The following is a 20,116-nucleotide window of genomic DNA, read 5'->3' on the forward strand; positions in this document are numbered from 1 at the left end:
ATTAGCTTCATTTCGCTGAGAAAGCCGGAAAGTGTGACCGGCCGATAAACAGCAGGGAGCAGCCCTGTGGCGACGTGACGTGACGTCTCCGTTCCCTTCCTTCAGGGAACGAGGGTTACATACGTAACCGAGACGTTCCCTTTCAGTCGGTCACTACGACGTCACGTCGTGACCGACGAATTGGGAATCCCTACCAAAACACCACTGAGGGCTGACCTCTTCCAGTGTCTGCGTAAAGCCCTCCGGTTCCACTTAAGGATAAGGAGAATTAGGTTTTAAGGCAGAAGGCCGGGCACTAGATGTTCCTTTAACCCCACAGTAGTGCTAGCGACTGGGAAGCGCCCTATCTGAGCGGTATAGGGACGCTGCGGAAGCCACCGCCCCGTTAAGGGCTATTGGTGGGCGAAAGTCAACCGTAGTTGAGGTATAAATGACAGCCGTGGCTGTGTAAGCAAAGCAGTGCTCTGCTGAGGGAAACGTGGGCTAGTAGGATTAACCCCACGGAAAATACTCACAAAGGAACCCGGTGGGACGCAATGTGGATGCCCGAGCCAAACACAGGTTCGCGAGGATGCAGCTAGTGAGAGGCTGGCAGCGGATGCTCCGCAACATCAGGCTGCCAAGGCAGCGGAGGAAGGCAAAACAAATTATTACGCGTTTTTGCCTTGATGGCCTTCCATACTGAGCTCAGTTTGGAGCAGCAGTCGGAGGCTGCAAGCCGACCTGCGAGCCTGTTCTCTGTGCTTCCCCTAACGAGGAAAGAACACAAGAGGAGACAGGCTCGACACAAACACTGTAAAATCTAATGAACGTATTAGGTGTCGCCCAACCAGCAGCTCTGCAGATGTCTGTTAGCGAGGAACCACGAGCGAATGCCCAAAATGAGGCAACACTTCTAGTAGAGTGAGCTCTCAAATTAAATGGACAAGGAATGCCCTGCAGATTATAAGCAAGGGCGATAGTAACAACTATCCAATGAGACATCCTCTGCTTAGTGACAGCTTTCCCTCTCTGCTGACCACCATAACAAACAAAGAGCTGATCTGAGGTCCTAAGGCTTTGTGTGCGATCCACGTAGATGCGTAACGCTCGTACGGGGCATAATAAAGCCATGGTTGGGTCTGCCCTCCTCCGGGGGGCAGCGCTTGCAAGCTCACCACCTTATCTCTGAAGGGAGTGGTGGGAACTTTGGGCACGTAGCCTGGTCTGGGTCTCAGTGAGACAGCAGGACCAAACTGAAGGCACGAATCGTCAACAGAGAATGCATGTAAATTCCTTACTCTCTTCACGGAGACCAATGCTAGCAGGGTCAGAGTTTTCATTGACAAAAACTTCAGACTCGCAGACTGCAAAGGCTCGAACGCGGAACCTGTAGTAGGGCTTCAGCACCATGGACAGGTCTCAGGAGGAATAGTGGGAGGGCGCGAGGGGTTTAGCCTGCGAGCGCCTCTTAAAATCTAATAACCAAATCATGCTGCCAACTGATCTGCCGTTAATAAGCGAGTGATGAGCAGAAATAGCGGCGATATCAACTTTAATGGTGGAGGGTGACAGCCTACCATCTAACCTATGTTGAGGATATATAAAGCACAATGTTAAGCATTCTCTGGGGTCCTCGCGTTGCGAAGAGCACCAGGTGACGAAAAGGGTTTCATTTAAGCGCGTAAGCCCGTCTTGTGGACGGTGCTCGTACCGCGTCGATGGTGTTAGATACCGCTTGCCAGGGCATGAAATTAACACCCGACCACGCGCCAAATGCGGGTGGATTTTGCAATTGGCGGGTAACACTGTCAATCTACCAGCCACATTGGCGGGTAGCCAATGTGAATCAGTGATGCGCGGGTCATTGCATAAACAACCCACTCCCGACCGACATTTTCAACTAACGCGCCCCAATTGTTCAAAATAGTTTTTAAACTCGACCGACTGACCGCGGCCCGAATATCATTAAAATATTTTTGGATGACTCGTAACCGGCACCCGCTCATTTTTTTTCAACCTGCGCATATCATCGATGCAAATTGAGTGATTCATTAAGAGGATGCGACTGCTGTTTTGCAACGTTCATGCAATTGGAAAGAAGATGAGGCACTTCTCTGACTACGTTTGGATTTGCGAGTAAGTATTAAACTGTTGGTGAAATGGGATGAGAATGTAACACTGACATAGGCTACAGTACAATTACAGTTGCACAGATGTGTAGTGCTGCTGTGACGGATCAGAACTCTTGATGTGTAAACTTTAGAGAGAGTTGCGCTACTGTGCCTTATACTGTAGTACATTAACATACATTTTGCGAATAGAGTAATGAAAAACAACGTATGTGCGGCGTTTATGTGCGCAGTTTGTGCCCCCTCCGTCTCTGTATGCATGCGCGGGTTTTAGGGCACTCAATAGGGCACATGGGAGAGACGCGTTCCTAAAAGCAAGCGTACATAAAATCTTTCTGCTCTTGACAGGGCACATATAAACAAAATGATTTCAACAGTATTCTTTTTCTAATAAAACATTTCTTTATGTCTTAAGTATATGTATTAGGGAGTCTGTGCTGGTCTTAAAGAGACAGTAACATCAATTAACCTACTTAAGTCTGTGTCATTAATGTTAATCAAACAACCTAAGACAAAGAGAAATTCACTTTTGTAGCTCTAAAAAAAATTATATTTAATTCATACAATAAAGACAGTGTTATCATTCACTATTCAGGCAAAAAAAAAAAAAACTGGCTGGTAAAAAGTCTCTGTGGCAGGTGGATTTCTAAATCCACCTGCCACAGTGGCTGGTGGTCAAAAAAGTTAACTTCAGGCCCTGCCGCTTGCGATAAATCACCTAAACCTTGCGCGCACTCAACGACCATACATGGAGATCCCACAGGTCGGGGCGCGGGTGCCATAATGTGCCCCTTCCTAAAGAAAGAAAGTCCTTCCTAGGGGAATTCGCCAGGGAGGGGCTGTCGCGAGGAGCGTTAACTCTGAAAACCAATGCCTGGTCGTCCAGTATGGGGCGACTAACGAAAGGCTCTCCTCGTCCTGCCTGACTTTGCACAGTGTCTGTGCAATTAAGCTCACTGGAGTGAATGCGTATTTTCGCGTCCCCCGCGGCCAGCTGTGTGCCAACGCATCCACGCCGAGGCTGCCCTCGGTTAGTGAATAAAAACCGGCGACAGTGGGTATCGTCCGGCGACGCAAACAGATATATCTGCGCACGACCAAACTTCTTCCAAATTAGCTGGACCGTCTGGGGGTGGAGTCGCCATTCACCGGGGCGCGCAGCTCGGGAAAGCGCGTCAGCCGCTGTATTGAGCGAACCCGGGATGTAAATGGCACGAAGGGACCTCAGATGCTTCTGACTCCAAAGGAGGAGATGACGAGCGAGATGCGACAGGTGACGAGAGCGCAAAAACCGCCTTAACGGTAAATAACGCAACAGTCGCAAAGTTGTCGGTGTCGGCTAATACATCCTTCCCTCGCATCTCCATAGCGGAGCGTACAAGTCCCAGATATACAGCGCACCGCTCGCGGCAGTTGGGGTGCTATGCACACCCCTGAGACTGCAAGCCCGTCATACGTGGCTGCTCATCCTGTGCTGGGGGCATTGTATGTGCAACAGAATGCCAGGAGACCCGACTCAGGGGCATATCTTGCTATCAGAAATGCTGGGTCTGCCACGGGGTAAAATTGAAATGACACAGGTGTAATGGTTACACAGTGTATGCCGTTGCGCCACGCTCTCCTCGAGACTCGATCGTAAAACCAATGCTGAAGCGGTCTCATATGAAGCAGCTCGAGCAGTGTCACAGCCGCAGCATGCTGTCATATGTCCAAGAGCTTCTGAAATTGTTTCAGAGGGACCGCGTACTTCCCTCGAATTAAACCGAGGCAAGTCAGAACTGACTGGTTGCGCGCTCTTGTAAAACACGCCAATAAATCGATCGAGTCTATTTCCAAACTGAGAAAAGGATCCTCTGCACGGGGCAAAGTTGCTCTTTTCCCAGCTGACCTGATGACTTAAACGAGCGAGATGCTGAAGCATTAAATCTCTGTGTTCGCGCACGTTTGCCAAGAACGAGCCATTATAGTTGACGTAAATATAAGCAGAATGCGAACAACGCTCTCTCTCTCGGAGATTTAAATGCCATGACTAGCACTTTCATGGAGACACGGGGAGAGAGAGACAGCTCGAATGGTGTACTTATTAATATGCCCACCCCACGAACGCAGAGCGAAAAACGGTCTAGGCGAGGGGAGATGGACACAAAGTACACGTCTACAGGTCTAAGGCTGCAAACCGATTTGAATATTGAAATACGAGCCTCGGCGTATCATCCTTAAGGATCACACTTGTAGAGCCGGAGCGTAAATAAATCGGTCGTAACCCACCGCGTATTTTGGGTAATATGAGATAAAGGCTGGAAAAACCTTATCATCATTCTCGGTAAGAGGGACCGGCTCGAATGTCCTTCGCCAGCAGGACATCGACTTTTGCACGCAGTACATGTGCATCGGACGCTTTCGCTATAGTGAAACGAATGCCCGAGAATTTGGGGGAGTGCCGGTAATTGTATTACGTAACCGAGGCGGATAGTGCGTAAAACCCAATGAGACGGGCTGGGAACTGAAGCGAAGCATCCCGGGACCGTACGAGGAGAATTAACGACACTACCGAAGTACCCGCGGTGGGGCAGCGAAGCGAGACAGGTGAGACTGCCGGTGCGTCTGCCGTGACAGCATAAACATCTACAGTATGTGTGTGTGTGTGACACTGACCTGAGCCCGCTGAGGGTGACGGTCGTCTGGTCTCCTCTGCGGAGAGCGCAGACTCCGATGAGGGTGCTGGTGGTCCGGTCTCCTCAGTGGAGAGCTCGGACTCCTCAGGACACCCGCTGGCGATAGAGGAGAGGTAGAGTGAGCAGGTGTACGCCCACGGCTCTCTCGATCCTCCGGAGACCTGGAGAGGAAAGAGGAATGCACTCTTATGTGTGGTTAAGTGGGTACCGGCTGGACAGCCGGTGGAACATATGCAAACGAAGGATTTTCCACCCGACCCTCTACCGGGGGAAGGAGCGAATCACGGTCTCCTGAAGAGTGATCCTCTGCCACTCCGGGTCGCCCGTCTCTGGCCACTTAAACTCCCGATTTTCACGGGAAGCGGCTAAGCGGGCGGGGCGAGCTGCTGACGACCGGTTCCCCTGCGCTGCCGAGATGGGGTCCGAGGAGGAGAACAGAGGTGGCCGCCGCAGGACGCCGACGGCGAGAGGCAGACTGAGGAGCCGGCGTTGGTGGACCAACGGCAGCTCTCATCCGCCGGGGCACGACCTAGGAGATCGCCTCAGTCTGCGCAGCGGAGCTGTACGACTCCCCGGGCTCGCCGAAGAGGCCGGTCTGTGAGACAGGAGCATTCATGAAGTTGTTCCGTCATATAAGCCAGACATAGCCAAAGGTGGCGATCTTGAACACTGTGGTGGACATCGCACGACTGAAGGTCGCGGCTTCCCTCGTATATCTCTAAAGCCTTCGCTTGGTGAACCTGCAGTACGTTAATGCGTGCAGGGCTGAAGCCGCGTCTCCGCATGCCTGATGGGCAGCGCCCGTAACCGGACGACTGTCTATACAAACACGGGAGGGAAGGGTTGGGTGGTCCCTCCAGGAACGCAGCTGCATCGCAACCCCCCGCTCCACTGAAGGGATCCCCCTTAGCGGCTCCGTTAGTGAGGGAGATGAGGGGTGAAAGCTAAACGGCCGAGACGGCCGCAAATCACGTCAGCTCTTCGTGCCGTCGGGAAAGGCAGGCACAGGAGGTGAGGACCGTAGAGGCCCGGGCAGCTCCGAAGTACCAATCATGTGGGCGGGACGGTTCGGGCGGAGAGGGATTAACCCCTCCAACTCTACCGTTTCCGCCGCTCGAGCGGGCACGGCCGCCATCTCCGGGACGACTCCGCCTCGGAGGAAAAAAAAAAATGGGCACCCCTCTGATGCTGCAGAAGTGACGGGACCAGAAGGAGGTCCAATGGATTCGGCAGAAATCGCAGAACACGACTCTGCAGTCTCCACCGGAGCCTCAACCGGCTGAGGATGAGAAGGCCGGTAGGTGAAGGACGCATCCTCCGTCCTACTCAGCGTAGTGATGCGAAGAGCGTCCTGCGAGCGCTTGACAGCCGCACCATGACGGCGTTCAGCACTGCAAAGGCGCGGACGTCGTTCCCGTAGAAACGACAGTCGTCTCCGCAGAAACGACAGTCGTCTCCGCAATCCAAGAGGGTTATGCTCTCACAGAGAAAACAAAAGCTCTCCACGAACGCAGCCTCGGAGTGCTCGATGCCCAAGCACGAAGACAGCGCTCGTGACCGTCACTGGAATCCCTGTACTTCTCGCATCCAAGATCGCACAGAGGAAAAGCTATCCTGAAAAGGACGCTGATCTCCGAATATACGAGAGAGTGGCTGTCTTTAAAAAGACACAGAGCTCTCACGTATCACTCTTTAGGGAAATCACTCTTTAGGTGCTCAGCTGATGATGCGCACAGGGAGAGGCAACGCACACACTAAACTCAAAACAAAAAATATGCAGAGCAGTGGAATACTGCGAGCGTCCGCTGTGTCAGTACTGCTTGTCAATCAACTTCAGCAACCGTTCCCAGAAGAGCAGAGAGTAGCTTCTCAGTAGCAGATAATGCCGGCTTTCGAAGCGAAAAAAGCTAATTTCCATATTTGCACCTGTGGCTTATATACGCACCTGGCGGGCGGCGCCAGCATTATGCAAATATCTCAATGCCAAGTTCATTGGCGTTTTAGTAGAGTACGAAGCAGATTGGTCTCTCTAAGCGAGTTCCCAATTCGTCGGTCACGACGTGACGTCGTAGTGACCGACTGAAAGGGAACGTGTGAGTGCATCTTTACTGTGTTTTTCCATCGTTATTGTTATGAGTTGAGTTTTGCTCAGGGTGGTGATATTTAATTACACTTTATAGACCATTTTACTGTTTGTACACATTGATGACGGAGCAACGTATGCGCGCGCATTTTGGCAATGGAAGTATGGCGAGAATCAGCAGCGTGTCAAGCTATACGAGCAGATTAAGCAACACAGACACAGAAAGATATTTTAAAAAGTTGACTTTATCAAATGGTATCAGAAGATGTTAGCAGATGGCCAAATACACTGCAAAAAATTATTTTCAAGAAAAAAATTCTTAGTATTTTTGTCTTGTTTTCAGTAAAAATATCTAAAAACTCTTAAATTAAGATGCTTTTTCTTGATGAGCAAAACGACCCAAGAAAATAAGTCTAGTTTATAGACCAAAAATATCAAATTTTGTGCATAAAACAAGCAAAAAAAATCTGCCGATGGGGTAAGCAATTTTTTCTTGAATTTTTCTTGAATTTAGTGTTTAGGAAAAATTTTCAATATTTTTTTGCTTACCCCATTGGCAGATTTGTTTGCTTGTCTTATGCACACAATCACTTAAATTTGATATTTTTGGTCTAAAAACTAGACTTATTTTCTTTGGTCGTTTTGCTTATCAAGAAAAAGCATCTTAATTTAAGAATTGTAAAATATTTTTACTGAAAACAAGACAAAAATACTAAGAATTTTTTTCTTGAAAATCATTTTTTTGCAGTGTATATCATATAAATATAAAATATATAATAAAATATACAAATATTAATGCAACCGTAAACGTAACAATTCTCAGTAAACTTTTTGAGTTGCTACACTGCAAAAAATGACTTTCTTAGTTAGTATTTTTGTCTTGTTTTAAGCACAAATATCTAAAAATTCTCAAGTCAAGATGCATTTTCTTGATGAGCAAAATAACCTAAGATAATAAGTCTAGTTTTAAGACAAAAAAATATCAAATTTAAGTGAATTTGTAGATAAAACAAGCAAACAAATCTGCAAACTTTTTTCTTAAACACTACAGTAAATTCAAGAAAAATTTGCTTACCTCATTGGCAGTTTTTTTTTGCTTGTTTTATGCACAAATTCACTTAAATTTGATATTTTTTGTCTAAAAACTAGACTTATTTTCTTAGGTCATTTTGCTCATCAAGAAAAAACATCTTAATGTAAGAATTTTTACTGAAAACAAGACAAAAATACTAAGTAAAAAGTCATTTTTTGCAGTGTAACATGGTAGAACCACTGGGAAACAACACCACTCCTGTTGCCAAAGTGGGCACGCAACTGTTTGATCACGTGGTCTGTAAAAAGGGTCTATAGAAAAAAAGCTCTTATTTTGTAACTCAAATGAAACAAACTGAAGACATTTACATTTATGCATTTGGCAGACACTTTATTCCAGAGTGACTTACAGTGTATTTACAGTAAACTATATTTTTACCCATTATGTGTGGTCTCTGAAACAAACCCACAACCTTTCCAATTGCATTGCAATGCTCAACTGAGCAACAGGACAGACATAAAGTCAGTAATGCATGACACAGATTTTATTATTTTACGACTATAAAACTAGTCATAAACAATTACAAAAATAAAGTGCTAGAATAAAAAGGTATTTTTAGTATTTGTACAGTCGTAGTCTCTTCTCACAGAAATTGAAAATAAGTTTTACACAATTTCACTGATAACATTGTTACCTCCATTATGTTAAATTGCTTGTGTAAATTTTAACGGAAATAGCAAAAACTCACACACACAAACACACATGTAGTGTTCATTGTTTTTGTTTCAGTAAAAATGTGTTTCATTCTTCTGCAAGCCTGAACGATTACACAGCGATTTTCATATAAAACTGTAAAAGGTTTTTAGCTCCTCTCAAGTCTCATTTTGAAGAGATTTTCATTCGAGGAGAACAGCATTCCTTCAACACACCAACACACACATTCAACATTCATGACAGTGTTTTTCTTAAATTCATGCAGGGGTCAACAACATCAGCTTATGATCATACAGTAGTTTAGCAGCACCATCCAGCAGAAAGATGAGTCTGTCTATGAGGAGATCACAATGTACTGACTCATGAAGATCAGGAGGAGAACAACAGATGCTCGATCTGTCTGAACACATCTGAAAAACAGAGAATAAGTATAAGAAACTTTTATGGTATACAGGATATATTTAGATTTTTCTCATATCATCATAACATTCAACATAAGTTTTGATTCATCATCCTTCATTTTTGTTGTTTACTTATATATTAAAGACTCACCTCAGCTCCTTCACATTCATCATGAAACTCTAAACATCTGTCTGCATTCAGTGGGACTGAAGTTAAAAAGATAAATGTCAGAAGTTTACTTTAAAGATATGATATATCCAGGACCTTGAAGCCCATTATGATAAAACACTCACGGTCTGGTTTGTGTGTCATGCTTTCTCTTCGTACTTGACTTCTCAGACACATTTCATCTAGTTCTGAGTCTTCATCCTGGTCGTCCATCTGTTTTTCTTATATAAAGGTCCAATGACAGAACACCAATGGCGTGGGTGAAGGGATCTCGTGTTCTTTCCTTCCTTAACGCTTCTATAAAAATAATTCAATTTATTTGTTTCAATTTATTTCTTTGACCTCTGTGTTTAAATTATAATCTGACTCCAATTTAAAAATTATTCATATTATTCTGATGCTGATTTATAATTATTTATAGACTGTTTCAGCAGTAACAACATAAACAAGCGGCTGTCATGGTCCGCACGTAACTTCCGGTAAAACTCTACGCTAAGAATAAATAACAACAAAGTTCTTTAAATGTAGTTTATTTATATAACAAGCAAAAAAACAACACATAGATTACCTAGGAAACCAAAACATTTGTTATTTTCGACGAGGCATTTGTTCAAGAGATCCGTTTAGCAACTAGTCGGACCAGGGACGTGCACAGACATTTTGAGGGGCAGGGGCTCAAGTGAAATAAAGGGCACTTCTCATAATTATGTATATTTTTTATTTTTTTTAACAAAAAGTATATATATTAACGCAGTTCTGACTTCCTTTTTAAAAAAAATATAAAAAAGTTAATTAATTTTATTTTCCTCAAACTCACGCAATTGTTTAATTTTCAAAAGATGTCTACAAAATAATCAGTTGTTCACACAGACACCATGGTCTCCTTAGTAGTCTAGGTTTATAGAGCACCAAAGGAAACCATTACACAATGTGCATGTTTTGAAAACATTAAATTACACATTAATTACAAATTTGTTAAAATGCTAAAACAAAGTTGTGACTGCTGAGTTAGCGCTACATGCCAATAAATGCTATATCATATGCTAGCGTTTAGCTGATTAGTTGTTAGTTGTTACTCAAAATGTATTTTTGTCTGATAAGGGCTCAAAATATAAGGTCTGTTTACTAATGTGAGCTTCTGGCATGAGCCTCAGAGCAGAGCTCAACATTATTATTCATGACCCTTTCAAATAGGGCAAAAATAGACCATTTAATTAAAATGACAAATTCTAGGGTTGTAAATAGACATGTAAAAACGTTTCTGGATAATTTTTGCACTTAATAAAGCAACATACCTTCTATGTAATTGTCAAAGAACAATTTAACATATTATGGCAACACATCTATGGCACCTTTAATCTTAGGTTTCATATTTATTAGGGTTACACATGTCAGAAACAACAAATATAGATTAGGCCTATTTTATTTGTATTTTATATTTTACTTTTTTGTGATGTCAGTGAAAATTCAGACTGGGCAAGTAAAATACTGAACCATCAGATTTCTTCCCATAATCTACTCCAGCACTCCACTATAACACATTATATTTATTTAACAGCCATTACAAAAAACGCAAACAAAAAAGCTTACTACTGTAGTTAGCAATTATTTTATTGTTTGTGCTTTCTTATTTTATGAGCAGTCTGTTTAAACTACATACACTACACTGTTACAAGTTTGCAACTCTTCAGGTTAATATGGGATTGCCATGGAAAACAATGTCCCTGAATCGTTATGTGTAACAACTTGTCCCATATTTTGTGCATAAAACTGTTAATATAAGAATGCTTTCTTCCTCACACACTTACCGGTAGCCTGCCTGCATAATCATGCACATGATCGCGTCTCGTTCAGGCTGAGCTTTGGCGCTTGAAGCGCGAATGATGCAGCACGAGTGTAGACAAACCAATCATAAAGCGAAGTAGGTTAGAGAGGCGGGACTAAGGAAAGGTAAAGCCAATCATATTAGCGATTTGAATTTTGGAGGCGGGACTCATCTGTTAACCGTTTGTGTGCCACAAATAGCGCTATTTTTCTTTATATAAGAGTTTAAATCTCATTTAAATGATTCCTGAATAAATTCATGTTAAATTAAATAAGCAACAAGTAAAAAACACAAGAAACAGACAGACATCAGTTGTTATATGAATAAAGATCATATATATATATATTTTTTAAAAGCACCCCAGAAAAAAAGGGCACTTTCTCTCCAGGAATAAAAAGGGCAGGTGCTCAAGCCCCCTTTGATGTCTATGTGTGCACGTGCCTGAGTCGGACCATTAAAAAACGAAACCGGAAGTAAAGTTTGGATTCAGACGTGTATCGTGTCAGCGCACGTGCGTCCGATGAAACCGTCTATAATTATTATTGTTATATTTTTATTCTCTTAATTATTTAAAATTAGCTACATTCACATGGAGAATAAAATATAGAGGTGCTTAACCCTTGTGGGTTGTTCCCATTCACTACCCTTTCGGGTACAAAAAAGGCCACTGAATTAAACGGCTGTAAAAAAAATTCAGATTCATTTTTTTTCTAATTTTTTTTCATAAATCTGTTAGTCAACATCAGTACTGCTCAAACCTACCAAATGTTTACAAAATTTCCATGATTTTAACTCTTTAATTGCCAAGTTCATAAGTGGTGTCACTGATTTGGCAGAGAAAACACACATTTACTGATTTTCAATTTAAAAAGTGATTGTGGGCTGTATCTTTTTAAACCTTTTTCACAGTCTTGGGCATGCCAAAGATTGGTAAAAACATTGGCTTTGATGCATTTTTAGTTTTTGTGCAGCATCAGTTTTTATTCTTTTCCTCCTTCATTTACTGCTTTCGCCCCATTGACTTCCATTATAACAACATTTTTTGATTGCAAAGCCACGACACCATATAATCATGCATTCTTAATTGTTGGCAGTTTTTCCTTTTGCTAAGAGGTAAAATTTTCCATTTTTACTGTTGATCACCATGTGGCACCATTAACCCTTTAGTAGACCTGTGCAAAAAACAGCTTTATTTCTAGCTTGCACATTGCCAAGTTTATTTTGAATTTGCGCCCTCAGATGAGCAGTCACGAGCCGCCACTATAATACAAAAACTTGTGTAGGAGTTGTGTGGGAAGATAATGTTTGAATACACACCCAAAGTGCGAGAGCTTCTTGCTTAGAATGCATCCCAGACTCTTTGGCCAAGTCACCTTTTATATACAGATGAGACAAAGAATCATAAAAGTCTCTTAGTTAACCGTTTGTAAACTAGATCACCTTAAGAGGACACACTTTTAGAAGGAGTGCAGATTATGCTCTAAGTTCTAAACTTTGATACACTTTCTCTTAGAATAATAAAAATTAGACCTTTTTACCCATCACACCATGACCTTTAAATGATACCACACATCAGAGGTGTAAAGTACTTGAGTAAATGTACTTCGTTACTGTACTTAAGTATTTTTTGGGCTACTTTGTACTTGTACTGAGTATAAAAAATATAGGCAACTTTTACTCTCTACTCAATTACATTTTTGATTGGGTATTTGTACTCTTTACTCCACTACATTTTAAATGACACTTAACGTTACTCGCTACATTGTTTATTCGTCAAATAAAAACGAGACGAAAGTGTCAGAGGGTGATGATGGATAAAATCTGTGGTCGCAAGGTTACACGCACACACACAACTGAGGGACTTCATTTGGCGCTGCGCAGAGCAATCGTATGAAATCAAAGTACTGCGACAGTGAATCAAATGCATATGGAGAAGTCTGGTCTCGCGGTACTTTGATGTCAAACGCTGAATGGCTTGCGTTGAGCCACCGTAGCGGGACATCTGCGTGCTGCGTATGTCATAAACTGTAGAGAAAAGTTTGCGTCTGGTCTGAGAGAAGAGATAAAGAGTAAACATATGGATGCATATCACATTTGCTTCAGTCAAGGGACCCTTTGTTAAACTTGTGATGCTACAATCAAAACAAAAGTGAAGCGCGATTGGGTCATCCCGCAACTCAAAGGCAAGCACAAATGTTTATATACTCTGATGCTACTTTATCAGCTAACCTGAGCTGGTACATAACTTGATATAACTTACTATATAAGCCAAAATAAACCAGCGAGGTCCTGTACTGATTGCCCAGGTAACTTAAGTACATTATAAGATTGATAATAAGTTAATTTCACTGTCCTCACATTTAATCAAGTATGCTGTAATGTATTTACTGTAAAGAGGGATGCATGACGGAAGAAATGTAGTGCACTTAATGTGAGATAGTGGTGTTACGTACTACATGTGTTTACAATTAATCTTTCAAATGAACAACTTCACGTTTTTAATATGCATTATCATATTTCTGTTAGTGTAATTTTAGTTTACTGGAATTTTTTAAATATTAAAATTATATCTTTTTTAGGATAGGCCTATATAAGAATATTTGGTAACCCATAAGGTTCATTAGTTAACAGTAGGGATGCACCGATAGGATTTTTTTTGGCTGATACCGATTTAAACAGAAAATATTGGTGGCCGATACCGATATTAAACACTTGTATAAAATACAACTTTTTTTTTTTACATATAATGGATTTCTTTAATAAACATAGTATTTAAACAGAGTAGCTTTAAACGGAGTATAAATATTGCTACTTCAAGAAAAGTTGGACTTCTTTTCCCCCACTAAAGTGCAGTCTGTTTCTTTTATTCTCCAAGACATTTGAGCCAGCTCAACAAAGGTTTTCTGTCGGTCCATAAGTATAGTGCACACCAGAACATTAAATCATTTTAATTGAACAACAGACATGCAACTCATTGCCTTTATGCAGTTAATTAATAAATAATCGGTATCGGCCTTTCTTGTGCTATTGCCGATATGCCGATGGTTTCAAATTCATCAAAAATCGGCCGATAAATATCGGCGGCCGATACATCGGTGCATCACTAGTTAACAGTAGTTAATGTATTAACCAACTTGAGCAAACCATGAGCAATACATTTGTTACATTATTTATTCATCTTTGTTAATGTTAGTTAATAAAAATGTAAGCTTTAATTGTTTGTTCATGTTAGTTCAGAGTGCATTAACTAATGTTAACAAGATTTTAATAAAGTATTAGTAATTGTTGAAATTAACATTAACAAAGATGAATAAATGCTGTATAAGTGCAGTTCATTATTAGTTCATGTTAACTAATGTAGCTAACTAATGTTAACTAATGAACCTTATTGGAAAGTGTTACCATATATTTATATCACAAAGTTAGGCTATATATTTTTCAGCATGGCACATTCAAGTACACAATGACACTAGACTAAAATTAAATGGGTTCAAATTAAATTTAATGTAGATTTCTAGACTAAAATCTCATGGCATTTAGTTGAATAAAATTAGACTAAAACTAAATCAATTCAGATGACAAAAATATGACTAAAACTAAATTAAATTTTAGTCAAAAGACTATCACTATGTTTAATCTGTGTTTGTTCTGCCAGGTCAAAATTTTGAGGTCTTTGATTTCTTTTCTATATTAGGTAGGGATGTAACGGTATTATAAATTTCGTAGTATTGCGGTATAAAAAAAATTGGTACAGCCGTGGTCACGTGATTCGGTAAAATATTAGGTCTTCCGGGCAACACATGTAGTTTTTTTCCGGCCAAGTGCAGCGAGTGGAGGGACGCGGGAACTACAATTCCCATAATCCCACGCGTGCCACTCTGATGCCTCTCTACAAGTGGAGCGACAATGGCGGAAGCAAAAGAAACGCGGATTTTAAATCTGATGTGTGGAAAAAGTTCGTGTTCGCTGTGACAAGAAACGAGAAAGGACAAAATGTGATGGACATACAAAAAACGAGTGTGATTAAAAAATCCGTGAATGAGGAGAGTATGTGCCGTTTCGTTTCTCAATTAGAAAGCAGCCTCCTTAGATCGCATATGCAGGCTGCATCCGTCATTACATGCCTGGTGTATTTAAGTTAACTGAGTATTACATTCGCAAGTCATGTTTGTGTGTTACAACAATATACGATTAAATAAGAATAATTGTCAACTTGAAAAATATTAATATTCTGAAATAAGACGGTCTTCATGACGTATGCAGCCTGCAAATGCGACCAATGGAGGCTGCAGACTTCCGATTGGGAAACGCGCCCCTGCATTGAGTGAGCTGACCTCAGCTCTAGGTCCAGCTACAATAAGTAAGCTGCTATTTTCATTTTTACTGGGTTGTTTTTGTTTTCAGGAATTGACCTGCTTAAAACCCATCATCTTTTCTTGATTCTACAATCACAACTGTTGCTTTCATAGGAGTATCAAGCATTAGCATGAATAATAATAATAAAAACTAGGTCAATTGAGGGAGTGACTCAATTCTTAAAACCTGACTGATTGGGAGTTGTTTAAAGTTGACAAACTAAACTGAAACTTAATTTTTTATTTTATTACATGGTCTAATTATTTTTGTCCATTTTATGAAAATTGTAAACACTACGCTATGCTACACTTTGTACATTGTTATGTTCAGTCTTGTTTAATGTACACTTATGGCAGTTTTTCCAAGTCTTCATATGTTTTTCCTTCTTGTAAATGTTTCAATAATTACCGTACCGTGGGCATCCTACCGAAATACTACCGTACCGTGAATTTTTGATACCGTTACATCCCTAATATTAGGAAATAAAACCTCATAAATAAACTTTCTTAGTTTTCACTGCCCAGACCTACAATGTCTCTTTGTGTTGAGAACTAGTGCATCTTTGAGCCAACATTCAGTACGAGTAAATATACTTGAGTACTTTTAAATTGGGTTACTTTAATACTTTTACTCAAGTCGTATTTAAATTGGTGACTTGTAACTTGTAGTGGAGTAATTTTTACAGTAAGGAATTTGTACTTTTACTCAAGTATGGCTTTCAGCTACTCTTTACACCTCTGCCACACATGAATATAATATTGCAATCTTAGAACCACATATATACATAAAATAATATACAGTATATTCAGCAGATACCCAATGATGTGAGCATGAAGGCTAAGATGAAGGTTTAGTGTGATGTTGAAGAGATCAAAGGAGTTGAATGCATGTCAGTAGCCCCACCAGAGGGTCAAATGCAGATTAATGGCACCGACCGAGGTTTTATTGTTTTACAATGTCTGTCCATAATCAAAATCAAAGTGGATTGTTTAACAATTGTCCTACATCTTGAACGTCTGGTGCTCACTGCAACAGATATTGTATGTCTTACACTGTTTTCTTTACATTCTCCATGAACCTGAATGCTTTAAAAACACCATAAAGTACAAACAATTTTCCTTATTAAAGAACAAATACAGGTTGCTAGTTGAATGGAGAATTAATATTTAAAGTTAACACAAACAAGATAAAAGATTTATACATTTATTACTTCTCAGATTACATTAGGTCTATATTAACAATTTGGTTTTATATTTCTATGTTAAATGTGCTATATTGATAAAGCATTTTAAGAGAAAGTATTTAATCACCTTATAATCTCTGTGCTGTGCGATGAACCAATGAGGTTTAGAAATATCCACAAAAGCTGTTTGTTGAGATTGCTACACCTTAATAAAAGAGCAAGAATGTGAGCACAGACACTTATATAGTGAGAGAGAGAGAGAGACTACACCCATGTCACCGTTATTTGGAGGGGTGTTGCCAATGTGAATGAATTATAAGAATGTTTTGTTGTCATAGTTTCTTCAGGCTAAACAGAATAAACAAAGGAAAAAAAATTTGTGACGCAAGAGAATAAATACCAATATCAATACCGCTAAATATAGTTTGCCTTTTAACATTTTTAAAGTGAACTACATCATCTACAGTATATAATCAACTTCACCTTTTAATAAAATCAAAGCTTTGATTATTTATGCTGGTCAAAACATAAAAACGCTTAGGGCATTTTAAAAAGCCATTTTGTTTGGTAATTTTATGTTTTGTTATTAATATTAGTTTTCTTCAGTCACTCTTCAGATGTTCAGTTTTTGCTTGTTTTGATCAATAAATTCAGTTCATCTTCACAATAAAAATAGATGCAAAATGCTGTGTTATGGATAAAAGTTTTGCAAACTAAAAATGTATATACAGCCTTATTTTCAACCCAGCATTTACAACCCAACGGTTTGAGTTTGTCCCTTTTAACTCAACACTGGGTTAAAAATAGTCCAGTTTTTTATTTATAGAGTGTAGTTCCTGGTTGACTTGCATTCCTAAAGTTTACTAAACTGTCAAAAGACTTCTCAAAGTCAAATTGTAGCATGCAGTCTAAAAACAGCTGGGTTATTTTTAACTCAGAGCTGGGTCAAAAAGGGACGAACCCAGCTGTTGATTAAAATAAACCGAGAAAATGTTTAGATTTGAGCCATGGGTTAAAATAATCCAACATAGTTTAAAATTCAACCCAACGTGTTGTGTTCTTCTTTTATGGTGAAAATAACCCAGCATTTTTTATAAAGAATACCCAGCATAGTTTATATATAGGTGCAAGCACCTTATTACACCATAAAGTGACGTATTAAGGCATTAGTGTCCTCTAGCGACAGTAGCTTATAAAAACAACCTGTTGTTACGTTTTAAGGTTTTTGCCTTATACATCAGATTAGACACATTATGGGCCCTATTTTAACGATCTGAAACGCAAGTGCGAAGCGCAATGCGCAAGTGAGTTTGTGGGCGGATCTTGGGAGCTGTTGCTATTTTCCCGGCGGGAGAAATAACTCTTGCGCCAGGCGCAAATCAATAAGGGGTTGGTCTGAAGTAGGTTCATTATTCATAGGTGTGGTTTGGGCGTAACGTCAAATAAACCAATCAGAACGCTATCCAACATTCCCTTTAAACGCAAGGGCGCAAGTTCCATGGCGGGTTGCTATTATTATGACGGATTTACCAGGCGCACGCCAGGAGCGGTTTACAGCCGAGGAGACCGACGTTCTTGTAAGAGCAGTCAAAGACAGAGAAGTTGTTTTGAATGGGGATAGGAGAAACCCGCCCAAATCAGCGTAGGTTAAACAGGCGTGAGAAGAAATAGCCACAATTGTCTCATCAGCTGGCATCCATCGTTGCGCCAAGCGCTACAATGATGTCAGGAGACGGGGGAATCCCAAGCTTGACAGCATAAATCGGGCACGCCGTGTAACAGGAGGTGGATCTGCCTCCACACAGAACCTGACGCCAACAGAGGACATCGCTGCGTCCACCCTCACCGCTGAAAGCCAAGACACGCAAGCAGTCCAACCCCAAAGTAAACTTACAAATCAAGTTCATATACATTAAGGTTTCTTATGAAAATATTTTAATCATTATTTGCATAAAATAAACGTAATACAGCCACACAACAAACTTATGAAAATATTTTAATCGTTATTTGCATGAGAATTTTTTAACGCAGCCACACAAAATAAATAAAAACTATCACCACAATGCTCACCACTATGATTTCCCTTATCTCATGTGTTAATATTTTTTATTGTAACAATTTATGATTTGCAAAAATAACTGTTGCATCTGTGTAGATTAGAAAAGCAAAGTGTGTGCGCGTTGTGCACGCTATACATTATGGTCAAGCATGCGCCCTTAAAATAGCCTACTGAACAACGCGCATCGCGCCACTGACTTTAGACTAGTTTTTTTTGGTCAGTGGCGCAATTGTTTTTTGAAAGTGCAAAATAGCATCAGGTATGGTTTCTCCGCAACACGCCTCCTTTTTTGCGCTGAACCGCCCAGGGAGCGCAAGTTCATTCCCTAGTTTAATGACGTGCGTCTGTGGAGTGAAAAACCCGCTGTGCGCCGGTGCAAAATACGAATGATACATGCGTCACTGACAAAGTCAATTGCGCTGGGTGCAAGATAGGGCCCTTTATATTAAACCCAATAATGAGTTAAAACAACCCAGCATAGTTTAAATTACAACCCAACGATCTGAGTTTGTCCCTTTTTAACTCAACACTGGGTTAAAAATAGTCCAGTTTTTTATTTATAGAGTGTAGTTCCTGGTTGACTTGCATTCCTAACGTTTACTAAACTGTCAAAAGACTTCTCAAAGTCAAATTGTAGCATGCAGTCTAAAAACAGCTGGGTTATTTTTAACACAGAGCTGGGTCAAAAAGGGACGAACCCAGCTGTTGATTAAAATAAACTGAGAAAATATTTAGATTTGAGCCATGGGTTAAAACAACCCAGCATAGTTTAAATTTCAACCCAACGTGTTCTGTTCTTTTTTGGTGAAAATAACCCAGCAGTTTTTTATAATGAAGAATATACAGTGGGTGAAACAATTATTGAACACATCATCATTTTTCTCAGTAAGAGACTGTCCTCCAAAAAATAACGACCTCATAGGTCGTTTGTGCAAGCACCTTATTACGACGTAAAGTGACGAATAAAGGCATTAGTGTCCTCTAGCGTCAGTAGCTTATAAATACAACCAGCTGTTACGTTTTAAAGTTTTTGCCTTTTACATCAGATTAGACACATACAGGGCCCTATCTTGCACCCAAGCGCAATTGACTTTGTCAGTGACGCATGTATCATTCGTATTTTGCACCGGCGTACAGCGGGTTTTTCCCTCCACAGACGCACGTCGGCAAACTATGGAATGAACTTGCGCTCCCTGGGCGGTAAAAAAAAGCAGGCGTGTTCTGGCGCAAACCATCCCTGATGCTATTTTGCAGTTTTAAAAAACAATTGCGCCACTGACCAGAAAAAAAAGTCAGTGGCGCGTTGCGCGTTGTTCAGTAGGCTATTTTAAGGGCGCATGCTTGACCATAATGTATAGCGTGCACACAACGTGCACACTTTTTGTTTATCTAATCTACACAGATATTTTTGCAAATCATAAATTGTTACAATAAAAATATTAACACATGAGATAAGGGAAATCATTGTGGTGAGCATTGTGGTGAGTTTTTATTTATTTTGTGTGGC

This window comes from Paramisgurnus dabryanus, chromosome 18 (genome assembly GCF_030506205.2).
Source record: "Paramisgurnus dabryanus chromosome 18, PD_genome_1.1, whole genome shotgun sequence".
NCBI lineage: Eukaryota > Metazoa > Chordata > Actinopteri > Cypriniformes > Cobitidae > Paramisgurnus > Paramisgurnus dabryanus.